The 11,162-nt window shown below is 57.6% G+C and overlaps 1 long non-coding RNA gene across 1 annotated transcript; it reads right to left on the bottom strand.

The window, feature by feature from the left end:
• Positions 1–6,364: 6,364 nt before the first annotated feature.
• On the bottom strand, positions 6,365–9,926 carry LOC121107499. The gene is made up of 3 exons (XR_005841682.1): positions 9,482–9,926; positions 7,772–8,065; positions 6,365–6,916 (listed from the first exon to the last, which is right to left on the bottom strand). It is a non-coding gene; the product is annotated as an uncharacterized LOC121107499 (long non-coding RNA).
• Positions 9,927–11,162: the final 1,236 nt, after the last annotated feature.

The following is an 11,162-nucleotide window of genomic DNA, read 5'->3' as shown; positions in this document are numbered from 1 at the left end:
CCAGCGCCGAGACCCCTGGCTCCTGCTTTGTTCCCTGGGGCCGCGGATGCCTCCTGTTGCTGAGGCTGCGGGGTGACCCCTGACATTAACCTAATTGTTCCCTCTCTTTGATTAGATGCACCACAAAGCTGGTAAATGGATCAAATTAAATTTGAGTGGCGGCAGCACAGCTTTGGAACGCTGATTAGATTTGAAAATACCACATTTAAATATCTTAGCATTTGTGGGGATTAGGAGGGAGAGAGGGAGAGCGGAGCAGGGGGAAATGGAGGAGGGGGCGACGGGGAGGCAGAGCCAAGGATCCATGCTCACAGCCCCACGCACACAGCCTGGTGCCTGGTGGGTATCAACCCTGGTTTCCTGCTTGGCACACACAGGGGCAGCTCCGAACCTTTGCTCTGGGTTCAGCCGAGGTTTTGTGTCCTCGCATGGGATGGGCTCTGTCCCACCCCACCGCCTGCTCTGAAATGTCACCCGGCGTCGCTGAGATTTATGCTGTGCAGCGAACAGCAGCACAAGGCCATACATGGGAAAGAAAAGCAGCTGGGTGCTGGGTGCCGGTGCTGGGCACCGAGCCCTTCCTGCTGCACTGCAAGCAGCCCCAGCACGGTCAGATGCATCCCATCCTCACCCTTCTGGCTGCATCCCCAGTGAGGGCTGATCCTAGGCAAGCTGCACCCCCAGAGCCCCCACTGAGCAGCCGTGGGCTACAAACCCAGGGCATATGGGTGTGCTCGTGCCTTTGCATACCCAAAGCATGTGTGTGCATGCATTTGCATGTTCCATGCTCTGTGTGCACGTGAGAAACCACGCTGGGGAGAGGCGTGCATGCCCTGTCCTGGTGTGCTGGGGTGTGCTCACGTGTGCAGCACTGCCAGCAGCTCCGTGCACGCTCGGTGAGTGTGCATGGGTGCAGTGGGGCTGTGCTGACGTCGCCAAAACACGGCACATCCTCTGAGTGTGCAGCAGGCAGGGCCAGCGCTGCGCTAAGCAGAAACAGCTGCGGCACATCTGGCTCTCATCAGAGGGACTCTGACAGATCCTTAGAAGAGCACGAGAGGAAAGAGAGAGTGAAACTCCTGCTGGGGCATTCCTGTGCATCCCAGCACCCCGTGACCCAGGGCCACGTCCCAGCTCACCTCCTCCAGCCAGAGGAGTTCTGGGAAAGGCAAAATGCAGTGCGCAGGGAACAGCAGCACGGCTGGGCAGCGGGGAGGAAGGGAGGAGTGGGGGCAGGAGCTCTGGGCTCGCAGCCTTCCTGGAGCCACTGGGAGCACTGGGAGCACTGGGATGGTAAGGTGTGGGTGGAAGGCACCGCAAAGCAGCTCTGCCAGGAGTATTTGGGATGCAAAGTTGGAGGAAAAGGGGTTTGCGGTGCTGCTGCGCCCTCACCCTCCCCAGCCTGCCACCGTCATACTCAGTTGGCCTCAGTGCTCCTTGGAGCATCCTCGTGGGGAGCTCTGGGGTGCTGGAGCTGAGCTGAGAAGGTTTTTGGGTAATAGTAACAAGATGTGGGTGGTTCAGTTGCTGTCAATAAACCTCAGTCCAGAGAGGACAATTAAAAGGGGGAATTTCAACACTATTTCCGTCCTGAAAAACTCACATAAGTTACGGAGCGCGGAGCCCCAACACCTCCGCGAGGTGTGAGCACAGGGTGGGACGGAGGGACACGGGTTCATCCTGACAGAATGCTTTTGTCTCCGTGAACAGAAGCGCTCTGACACCGGAGCAGGGCGGCCTGTGGGGGAACCCCAGCTCTCCTTCCCACGTAGGTGTGCAGAGCAGCTGCGATCCCACCGCTCGCTCCTTGCACGAGGCACTGAGCACGTTGCGCTATGAGCTCTAAGGGAGAGCACAGGGTTTATGGAGGCTTGTGCAAGGCTCAGTGCTGGCTGGTCTGAGACTATGCAGGCACCAAAGGGCAGAACGGAGCTGCAGAGAGCTGCAGGTGCTGCAGCTGCTCCTAACCCACCTCTGTTTGCAGTGCACAGCCTCGCGGTCTGCTCCATGCTCCTCCACCATGGCTGTGCTGCTGGAAGGGCCCCTCCTGCTCCTCCAAGAGCACCTCCTGGGTGTGCACGGAGCCTTCCTCAGCTCAGGGCTCTCTCACACCCCAAGGAACAACGTGGTGGTTTGCAGGGGGGGGGGTGAGGGGCACATCCATGGGCTGGGCGCTGAGCCCCTTGCTGGCTTGCTTCAAACTCAGAGCTGGACGCCTGCACAGGTACACGGCGCACACCCTCATGCATCCCCTGCCCAGCAATACAGGCTGTGGGCTGGAGGGAGCAACGCGCCCTGCAAGGCGTAGACTGAGCTGCCCAGCCCGCCTGCAGCATCCCCGCAGTGTGGGGATGGTGGATCCTGCTCGGAAACGGGAGGTCCCAACCCTGGCACAGCGCGGGGATGCGGCGACGGCAACAGAAGGGCGGTGCAGTGGGAAACGTGGGAGCGAAGGGAGCTGGGGAGGCTGGGAGGGGAGCGGCGGGCAGACAGCAGAGTGGATTTCTGCTTGAGTGGTTATTATACCGTCGATTTGAAGAGACAGATGACGGCAGTGGCAGAGGAGGCAATAATTGAAAGCGCCATGAAACATTAATGAATGCCCAGGGACTGGATCAGGAGTTGTTAACGCTCACTTCGCTCTCTCTGTCTCGCTCTCTTTTTAAAGTCAAAATTGTTCCACTGCCCTCTAGGCGAAGGAGTTCTTTATTTATTTTTTTATCCTCCCCGATTTAAAGGTGCAGGAGCCCACCGGAGGAGCCCCTCCGTGCAAAGCAGGGGGCACGAGCTCGTCCCTGACCCTGGGGCAGGGGCTGCGTGGTTGGTGTGCGCCCAGTGATGGGAGAGCTGCCGAGTGGCGCCCATGGGGCAGCACCCAGGGAGGAGGGCTGAGCCCTATGGGCAAACCCCAGCTGGGATGGGTGAGCTGAGGTGGCATTTGGAGCTGCCAGAGAGCATCTCCCCATCAGGACACTCCTCGTGGGTGCTGCGGATGCTCCCGGTGCCGCTGACCATTCAGGGGGCTGAGGAACAAAGGGCTTTTGGTAGGGCTACTGGCAGCACTATGGGGGTCTCTGACCTGCAGGTACAGGGGTGTTGCTCAGCCATACGCTGGGGATCCCCTGGTGTTGCACCAAGGATCTGGCATTGTTCCATGGCTGCTGCTCTGGCCTTGAAAGGATATTAAAACCCTGGATTTGGAAGGGTAAAGAGGAGGAGAAGGAGAAACACCTCTTCTCTCCTGCTTTTCTCAGTGGGAAAGAGTAGAGAGATGAGGTTCTGGGGACCTCATGTCCCTGCACACCCATGGCACCAGGAGGGCACTGGGTGTAATGGGACACAGGCTCTGTTCTAGAGCACAGGGCACCAGAACTGGCCCAGGGGGCTGCTGGTCCCTGAAGGGGGGGGCAAGAGGGGGTTGTTCTAGCCTTTGAGCAGGGACCTGACAGCTCCACAGCTCCTGGGGGAATAATGGCACAGGTACAGGCAGGGCAGCACTGCGCTGAGTGTTGGGGATGCAGAACATATCTCTGGGGACACTGGAGACAAGGGGAGGGGGGGAACTGCAGCATCCTCCAGGGGACACGCATCATCCCAGGGTGAATCCAGGCTGCATTGGAACTGACACGCTAGGTGTTGGGTGTTGGGGGGGGGGACGCCAAGAGCAGGGTGGGGACATCAAGGAGCTGCTGGGGCTGGCCCTGGACACCTGAACCCCCCAGGCATGGCAGGACACCTGATCACCCCACAGCTCATCGCCGCAGGGCCCAGCACAGAGGGGAGCGCACACAGAGCGGTAATGATGGAACCATTGCTAATGAGGTGAGGAGACCTGGAGCTCAGCTGCTGCCCAGGTGAGGTCGGGGAGGCGACGCGGTGACAGCGATTGGCGGTGACAGCGCTCAGCAGCCCTGCTGCAAATTGCCGCTGTCGTCTCTCCGTGCTGTCACTGCTGCCTGTGCTGGGGCTGCTCACATCCCCGCTGGGTCTCCGTCCCTGGCTCACACTGCTGCCCCGTGCCGTTCCCACGCTGTGCTCCTGGCTAGATTTGCTGGGCAGGATGTTTTTTGAGTGAGAAGTGCCACTTTCTCAGCCCTCACTCTCAGCCAAAGCATCTCCTACATGGGAAACAGCAGCAAAGGGATGGCCTTGGCTCTTGGGCTGGGAGCGGTGTGCCAGACCAGGGCAGCCACAGCTCGCACCACTGCTCCTCACTGCCTGCAGTGAAGCCTTAAGGCTGGGGGCTGAGCCGAGGGCAGCAGGCTGTGCACCCTGCTCAGATTGGGCGTCTCTTTTTGCTAGGACAGGGCTCTGTGGTTCCCTGGGGTCTCAGAGGGAGGAGCAGTGCTCCAAGAGGCACAGCCTGGGCATGGAGAGATGACACCAAACCCACCCCCTCCTCGAGACAAAAAAGCTGGACCAAGATGGGGATTCCCATTGCGGCTTTGAGCACCACAGAGACAATGCGGCAGCGGAGGCGTTGGTGGACGTGGCACTAAGATGGAAAGCTTCAAGCCGTGCACTGGGGGGCTTGGGGCACGCAGTGCTGTATTGGGGCAGGTGAGGGGACTCCAATGTACTGACAGAGCACAGCTCATGTCTCCTGCTCCTCATCTGTAGCATCCCTGGTGTCTTGTTAGCTCCTTGTCCTGCTTCTCCTGCTGCTTCCCAGTGCCAGCCCCCCATGTCTCCACTGCCATGTCCCACTGGTTGGACTGTGCTCTGCCCCTCCCTATTCACACAGATGGAAAAAGCCCCCCCAGCAGCTCCAGGCACCCACCCAGCAGCACAGCAGCCCCGCTCACATCCCACACCCAGCCAGGGCGGCTGTCACTTCCCCGGGAGAGAATTGCCAGGGAGGTGCCGAGTGTATTTTTAGCTTTGCTGTTCATGTCTGATAAGTGTTTTGACCTTTTTGAGTAGAGCTAATCGTGCCGTCTGCTCCTCGCTCCATCTCAGCTCATGCTCTGCCTGCCGGGTGCTGAGGGAGGAGCTGTGGGGCGCTGATGGGAGTGGGGTCCCACCAGAGACCCCAGCTCTGCAGGGTTGCGTGCCCCCCCCACCGCCTCCTGTCTGTGCTTTGGATTTGGGTGTCATCTGAAGACCTGAAAGCTCAGGACCACACTCCAGAGCTGAGGATAGGAAGGCCCTACAGAGGGAGCTGGGCAGGCTGGTCGCTGGGCTGAGGCCAATGGGATGAGCTTCAATGAGACCAAGTGCTGCGTGCTGCACTTTGGGCATAACAGCCCCACGCAGTGCTGCAGGCTTGGGACAATGGGGCTGCGAGGGGTCTGGAGCAGGCACCAGCAATAGGATGGGAGGTGATGGCCTCAGGTTGTGCCAGGGTGCGGTCAGGTTGAGCATTAGGAACAATTTCTTCTCCAAAAGAGCAGTGATGCAGTGGCACAGCTACCCATGGAGTGGTGGGGTCACCGTCCCTGAAGGTGTTTCAGAACCACAGGGATGTGGCACTGAGTGATGCGGTCAGTGGGCATGGTGGGGGGGGTGGGAGGGACCTGATGATCCTCCTGGTCTTTTCCAACCTTAATGATTCTATTCTGCCCTGTCCTGTGAGAGGTGTTGAGCTGGGAAGCACAAGAGGGTGGCTGGGATGTGGAGCTGTGTTGGAGCTGCCTGACCCTACTGCCTGCTGCTGTCCTGCTTCAATCCCAGCTCTGGGGCAACTCACAGCATGGCCGGTCCCCACAGAGGCCAAAGGAGCCTGGCTTGGAGTGTTAAGATCCCAGAGCATCTTCCTGTGCAAGAAATAGCAATGGATGCTCCCCAGCGGAGCAGGACGTGTGCCCCACTGCCTGCCCTGGGAGCGCATCCACACCGCTCTGCGGATCACTCGCGAGGCTCCCTGAGCCCACACTTAATCTTTCTGCCTGGGAAATTAGGCAGAAAATGCTCCGATTGAGTGTGAAGGCCTCCGCTGTAATTTGGAGCACGCAGATGACATGCACTCCTCGTCAGAGGGAGATGAAAGCTTTTAGAGCTGGTGAGCACCAGCAAAATCTGTGAAAATCCCCTTTTTTTTTGTCAGGAGTGGCGGATGCACAGGCAGATGAAAGCCAGAAGATAAAATTAGCCCGTATGCAAGAGAGAGAGGGAGAACCAGAAAGGGGAGCATTTCTCAGAGGGCTCTTGGCAGGGAGGTGACTCAAAGGCGAAGGGGGGTCACGTATCCGTGTGTGTATGTGTGCATGGGAACGTGGCTTTGTGTGAGTGCTGCTGCTCCCACGGCATCACTGGGGCCGATGCTTTGGAAGCGCATGATGAGGACCCTCTCCCCTCTTTGCTGTGGTGAGACCCCCACCGCCACCCCCAGGATGAGGAAGCAGCGCACCCAGCTGAATTATTGGTGTGTACTGATTTATACATAACACAGCTATGACCCAGTGGCAGGGTGCTTTACAGCAGACAGCTCCAGTTCTACTCCTCAGTATCGCTCTTCTTGCAGGTGGGTGAAGCTGTCACTCTTGCTGGTCCTGTCGGGGCCCGGGGCACCAAAAATGAGAAGGATATTGGCTCTAAGAGCACTGGGAAATGCTCTCAGGTACACAGGTTTCCTCTTTGGTTGTCTGTGCACAGCCAGGAGTTGGATGCGATGGCTCCCTCAGGGCGTTCTGTGATCTTCTCTGTGGTCCTTGCTGCACGTGGGCACGGTGCTGCCATCAGGTTGGGTGTTAGGAACAAAGTCTTCTCCATAAGAGTGGTGATGCAGTGGCACAGCTGCACAGGTAGTGTGGGGTCACCAACCCTGGAGGTGTTCCAGAGCTGTGGGGATGTGGCACTGAGGGATGTGGTCAGTGGGCATGGTGGGCTGGGCTGGGGTTGGACTGGGTGATCTTAGAGGTCTTCCAACCTTAATGATTCTATGATTTTATGATCAGCACAGACGCAGTTGTTACACCTAAGGGAGGATGGTGGATATCTCAGGGCACTGCAGCAGCCCCATGCCCTGCTGCTGTATGAGGATGCTCCTGCAGGGAGCCCTGGTATTGGAGTGGGTGCAATGGCCCCGCAGCTGCTGGAGGACATCGGGGCAGCTCCGGGGTGCAGAAGCAGGAGAGCATCCCATTGTCCTCACGACGCAGCCCCAGGAGCTGCAGCATCAGGAGCTCCCTTCTTTGTTGCTTCAACACCCAAGCATGACACATGGGGAGCACTAACCACAAACAGACTACCCCCCCCCTCCCCTGCCTTGCTCAAAGTGCTTCTGAGTGGGTGCACAGCTTGGCTGCTGCTCGCCCACCCCATCCTCCATGCACTCCATGGGGATGCTGGTGGTCCCTCAGCACTGTGGGTGATGGTGGGAGATGTCCATGGAGCGGTGCACACAGAGTGGGGCTGGGGGATACACCAAATGCAGAGTGCCGAATGGTGCAAATCAATAACCCCGCCATGAGAAACAAGCCTTGGCCACAGCCTCTGGAGCAGCTGTCTGTGGTTCCCAGCTGCAATTCCCAGCTTCTCCCTCTCCCTGGTCAGCCCTTCCTCCAGGAGCACCCCAGCCCAGCGGAGATGCAGCCCTTCCCTCCTCCATCCCTCCGTACACTCCCGACTGCCTTTCACCGGCAGAATAATTAGAAACCTAATTCTTATTTCTCCCGCTCAGCTAATTGTCTGTGGACGATTTGATTGTAAGAGCACCCAGCGATGCAGAATAACCACCTCATTGCTGCTAGACATTGCCTTTGCAATTAGCGCTATTGATTGCGCGGCTCTGTTCTCTCACCTGCCAGCTCCCGGGGGATGAGGCTCTCACCTGGCTGCCCTCCTGGTGCTGCGCTGGGGCCGTGTGCCCCTCTCCCAGCTCTGCACCTGGTGCCCTGCAGCCCACCGAGGGGCTCTGCCCTCCGGTGTGGGTCACATATAGGGGCACGCGGGACGGTCCTCCCAAAGACGCCACGGAGCTCCAGCGGAGGATGGAGAGCATCTCTTCTCCTGTTGGAAGCACTGTCTGTGTAGAGCATGGAGAGGGCTTTTTCTTCTTGTTATTCCCCCAAAATATATTAAATGATAATAAAAAAATAATCAGGTTTCGCGGCACCAAGAGGTTCTGAAAGGGAATGTCAGTGCTGCTGAATGGTTTGGAGGGGAAAAAAAAAACACACACCCAAAAGATCAAAACATTTCAGTTCAGCACTTTGAGAGTGAAATGTTTTGATTCTTTTTCCCTCCTCTTCCAAATGAGTTTGTTTCAAAGTTTCCCTTAATTTTATTTCTCCAAACATAAAAGAAGAAAAAAAAAGAAAGGGCTGTGAAATGGCTGCAGTTGGAAGGCACCGCCTTGGCTCGGCCACAACAAACCCTTTGGTTTCACCCCAAGGTTCTCCCCCACCCTTCAATGATTTCCATTCCCAGGCCAGCTCCCAGGGATATGCTGTGTGCTCTCCCAGCTGTGGGCAGTCACAGATCCACTGCCATGGGGCTGTGTGTTGGAAGCAGCAGACCCATCCATGCCGTGGGTCCATTGGGATCTGATTGCCCCACCATGGCCCTGTGGTGCACAGCTGCTGGTCTGGGAGCCGGGCTGGGCACTGTTTGGGGGCAGCAAGGGCTGTGCTGTGGTGAGCTCAGTGCACACACAGGGCAAGGCAGAACCCCCGTCACACTGGTGGTGGGCAGTAGTGATAGGGATCTGCATGGATGGAGGAGATGCTCTGCTTGGAGCAACCTGCGTGCTGCCAGCTCCGGGCCCGGCACGTTTGGGCCCCGCAATCCAGATGGCTGCAGGAGCGAGGAGCTTTCCAGAGCAAGAGGAAATGGGTGTAAATAGCAGACTGTGCAGCTAATTGCACCCACACCAGATTTCAGTCCCTGCAGAATGGGAACAGCCAAAGCGCTCCCTCCCGTCCTGCTGCCTCACAGAGCCTGGCAGCTGCAGGTCCCCACCGAGCCGCCTCCCATTGCTTTGCATCCTGGGGGCAGAGGGCACTCCCATAGGGAGCACCGAGATGCCCCAATCTCCTTTGACCAGGAATTCCTGCTGGAGAATCCCTGTGGCCACCGCCTTCGCCCTCCCCATGGCATGGAGGTGAGGTGAGTGTCCCAGCAGCAGGGCAGCTCCCGGGAGCAGAGAGGTGCTGGGGAGGAGGAATTACTGTCCGGATCTATAAAACACTTGGTCCCAATTATTATAATGCACTGATTAGGGGAACTCAATAGTTCTGCTGGCGGTTAATGGCGGTAATTACCCAGACATGACTACAGTGGCAATATTAATAACTCCGGGCCATTAGTACTGGTGAGCAACGAGCAGAGCACATATCCACGAGCCTCCATTCCTCTGCTGCAAAGCTGTGCTCGGGGACGGGGGCAGCACCAGGACCCCCCTCCAGACCCAGCCTCGCTCCACGCACCGCAGGGACCTTCCCTCCCTCTCCCTCCTCCACAGCTCTGGTGATGGGAGTGCAGAGCATCACAGCCCTCGGCAGCCGGAGACACTCCATCACGCAGGTGACGATCCTCTCACCTGCTGCCAATTCCGTGGCTGCCGCAGCGTGACGCCCGGGGATGTGGGTGAGCACAGGGCAGCCCCAGGGCCGGCCCTGCAAATGCTTCTCAAAGGAGGCAGATGAAATAATTTCTGGTTATTTTCCATTGCAGATTTTGTGCAGAAATCGGGTTTGTTGTTGTTGTTGTTGTTGTTTCCTTGCGCTGCCATCAGATTTCCCCCTCTCTGCCAAATCCTTGCCTTTCGTAAATGAAAACCCCAAACAAAAGCTGTCAGGACAGAAGACAGTGGAGATGCTTGGCGTTCCAGCATGATTTTCCTAAGCAGGACCAGAAACGTTACCCTGAGAATTTCCAGCTTCGTGGTTTCTGTTCCAAACAAGGAACATTTCCCCCAGGTCAGTGTTCTGCAGAAGCCACTCAGCGAGTGACTGATGCTTGGACATAATTACACAGTGATTAAGCTGTCTGCGGCGGATTCATTCCAGATGCCAGAGGACACCACCCTGCACCCATCACGTCCCACAGTCACACGTCCCACTGGGTTCTGCTGCAGGGCTGAGCACAGCTTGCATGGAGCCTCAGGGCCCTTTCCCTCCTTCCCTTTCATTTCTGGGTCATTGCAAGCCTGGGGGGCGGCCCCACTGCATGTGCCCACAGACAGCAAACCAAGCCTGTTTTCAGAGCTGGAGTGGGGTGTGAAGGTGGGAGCTGTGAGGCCATCCCTCCTCTGCGTGCACCAGGGATGCTGTGAACAGCACATCTTTGTGAGCTCTGCTCCCTCACCACCACCTCCACCCAGACCCTGTGGATGGGAGAGGGCCGGGTCGTTTTATGATCAATAATCACATCGGTAGTTGTTCTTGTCAAGAGAAGGTTAATTGCACCTCCTGCCTCAGGGCCCCAACTGGTCACCGTGGGGGCCGGAAAGGCATCCACAGGGCTGCAGGACTCAGGGGTTCACCAACCCCAGACACCCCCTACCCCCTTCCTTCTCTCCCCTGCGTTTGTAGCCTGTGCCCATGGCTTCGGCGCCAGCCTTGCGCGTGACCTACTTACACACACAGCTCCACTTCTTGCCTTTTCTCTCCCGAACAATGCTGCCACCCGAGCTGCTGTGCAGTGTGCTCTGAGCACAGTCAGAGTGGCTCTTGCAGAGCCTTTCCCTGAGCCTGCATGGCACATACTGATGCACCACCTGAGAGGGCATTACCCAGCAGTGTGGCATCTGCCAGTGCATCGCTCACTGGGGCATCATCCATCAGTGCATCACATGATGGTGCAGCACCCACTAGTGTAATATCCACCAGTGCAGCACCCACCGATGCAGCATCCACCAGTGCATCACTGGACAGTGCAATATCCCCCAGTGCAATATTCACAAGTGCAGCACCCACCAGTGCATGGCTTGGTGATGCAGCACCTGCGAGTGTAATATCCACCAGTGCAGTATCCACCCATGCAGCATCCATCATCATGAATCACATGATGGTGCAGCCCCCATAAGTTTAACATCCACCAGCGTAACACCTGTCAGTGCAGCACCCACTCATGCATCACTGGACAGTACAATATCCCCAAGTGCAGTGTTCAATATTCAGTGCATGGTCTGATGGTGCAACACCCACCAGTGCAGCACATTCCAGTGCATCACCCACTGGTGTAGCGCCTGCTGGTGCAGCGCCTATCAGTGCATCACA

Source organism: Gallus gallus, chromosome 23, assembly GCF_016699485.2.
Source record: "Gallus gallus isolate bGalGal1 chromosome 23, bGalGal1.mat.broiler.GRCg7b, whole genome shotgun sequence".
Classification (NCBI taxonomy): Eukaryota; Metazoa; Chordata; class Aves; order Galliformes; family Phasianidae; genus Gallus; species Gallus gallus.
This window is presented reverse-complemented; position numbering and strand designations above follow the sequence as displayed.